The 2427-nt window shown below is 45.4% G+C and overlaps 1 non-coding gene across 1 annotated transcript; it reads right to left on the bottom strand.

Annotated features, from left to right (window-relative positions):
* Nucleotides 1–295: 295 nt before the first annotated feature.
* Nucleotides 296–459, bottom strand: LOC137755727 (U1 spliceosomal RNA). The gene has a single exon (XR_011072109.1). It is a non-coding gene; the product is annotated as a U1 spliceosomal RNA (small nuclear RNA).
* Nucleotides 460–2427: the final 1968 nt, after the last annotated feature.

Raw genomic sequence — 2427 nt, forward strand, 5'->3', positions numbered from 1 at the left:
GTAATAAAAGAACTTCAGCTTTTTAAGTCCCTAAAAGTAACAGTAACTCACTTGATATGCAGTGACAGACGCTCTCAACCAAGTGAAAAGACGTACACAATGAAAAATACCTTCAAACAAAAAAAATTAAAACCGGCAAAACTAACACACAACCACGATCAAAAAAAAACCAACAACATTTAAGTCCCTATAATAACAAACCTAACCCAAACAAGTACAAAAAGCAGTAACGATCACTAACTCACTAACCACACAACAAAAAACAAAACCACACCTTTCTTTAAACTTTTCATATCAGGGGAGAGCGCGAACGCAGTCCCCCACTACCACAAATTATGCAGTCGAGTTTCCCACATTTGGGGAAATCGCAGGGGTCAGCACACCCGGAGTGCAATGGATAAGCCTCGCCCTGGGAAAACCACCTTCGTGATCATGGTATCTCCCCTGCCAGGTAAGTATGGATTGCACGTCATCCCTGGCACCTCACCCTCGAACTCAGCACACAATATACTTATGGTCAGTTATATTCCAAGTTCTTTAGGCCTTTGGTTGGAAACTGCAGGATTATTCATATGACACTGACCAGGATTCATCCTTTGAACGTTCAGCGTAAATTCTGCCCCGCGAAGAATGAAATCGAACCAGCAGGCGGCGCGCCCTTCATCTACATATCCCCGCCTCTTGTCACTCGACGTCACTGCTTTTGGAGAAGAGGTCAGTTCGCTCTAGCTATGCCTCGTGCCGACCCCAAAGACGATCATCGACAAGTGTAGCTGAAAAGATTGTTCAACTCCTTGTCTTGGCAGGCATACGCAAAAATTACGGCGTAGATTTGTTACGCGTCCTAGTACTGCGCCGCAGGGGCGGGCAGGGCAGTTGCGGGCGGCGGTGGCGCGCGACCCTCAGAGGAAAAGGGCCGCACTGTCGGTTCTGCGAGCCTGACTCGCTGCTCCACTATGGGACTGGGTCATACCCTCAAGTCTCTCTCAGCCTCCATTTCCCAAAAGTGTAAAGTGGGAATACTACTGCCTGCCTACTTCACAAGACTTCTGTGGGAGCTGAACAGGAGAACGCGGGTCAAACGCAGCCTCGAGCCCCTCACCCGACCCAGGCCATTCCACTCCTGGACAGGTGTCCGTGCGGTTGGGGACGCAAATCCCACCTCAGCAAGATTCAAGCCTCTGCATGCTCGGCGCAAAGGAAAGCAGCACCTGGCCTGGATTTGGTAACAAACCGAGCGCTCCTCTGTTCTTTTTGGACAGCGAAAATACATGACACACTGTTTTCCTTTCTGCCCTTGCTGGCTAGGCTCTCTGGGCAAAATAACTCTGCAGCAACTAGGGTGTCAAGGACTTCGTGGTGTGCGGAAGCCAAACTTTACCTCTCCTCTGTTAGGGCCTCCCCTCTGTTAGGGTCTCCGGTCCAGCCTGAAAATTACACTGGCATAGATGGTCTACCAGGATAAAAGCATACACATTTATTTAACAGAAGTGTACAGGCGCCCTCATAAGGAAATGAAGGCCCAAAGAAGTGGAAACCTAAATGTTTTTCTATTAAGTTGAACAAAGAGCGACAATTGTGGAAAAGAAACTAACATATATGGGGAGGCTAAAGGAAGATAATTAAAAAAAAATTTTTTTTAATCAGTCATCAATTTTTATACACATCACGTTATACATGTCAATCCCAATCGCCCAATTCAGCACACCACCATCCCCACCCCACCGCAGTTTACCCCCCTTGGTGTCCATACATTTGTTCTCTACATCTGTGTCTCAACTTCTGCCCTGCAATCCGGTTCATCTGTACCATTTTTCTAGGTTCCACATACATGCGTTAATATACTATATTTGTTTTTCTCTTTCTGACTTACTTCACTCTGTATGACATTCTCTAGATCCATCCACGTCTCAACAAATGACTCAATTTCGTTCCTTTTTATGGCTGAGTAATATTCCATTGTATATATGTACCACAACTTCTTTATCCATTCGTCTGTTGATGGGCATTTAGGTTGCTTCCATGACCTGGCTATTGTAAATTGTGCTGCAATGAACATTCGGGTGCATGTGTCTTTTTGAATTACGGTTTTCTCTGGGTATGTGCCCAGTAGTGGGATTGCTGGGTCATATGGTAATTCTATTTTTAGTTTTTTAAGGAACCTCCATATTGTTCTCCATAGTGGCTGTATCAATTTACATTCCCACCAACAGTGCAAGAGGGTTCCCTTTTCTCCACACCCTCTCCAGCATTTGTTGTTTGTAGATTTTCTGATGATGCCCATTCTAACTGGTGTGAGGTGATACCTCATTGTCGTTTTGATTTGCATTTCTCTAATAATTAGTGATGTTGAGCATCTTTTCATGTGCTTTGTGGCCGTCTGCATGTCTTCTTTGGAGAAATGTCTATTTAGGTCTTCCGCCCATT

The sequence above is a fragment of the Eschrichtius robustus genome, chromosome 20 (genome assembly GCF_028021215.1).
Source record: "Eschrichtius robustus isolate mEscRob2 chromosome 20, mEscRob2.pri, whole genome shotgun sequence".
Taxonomy (NCBI): Eukaryota; Metazoa; Chordata; class Mammalia; order Artiodactyla; family Eschrichtiidae; genus Eschrichtius; species Eschrichtius robustus.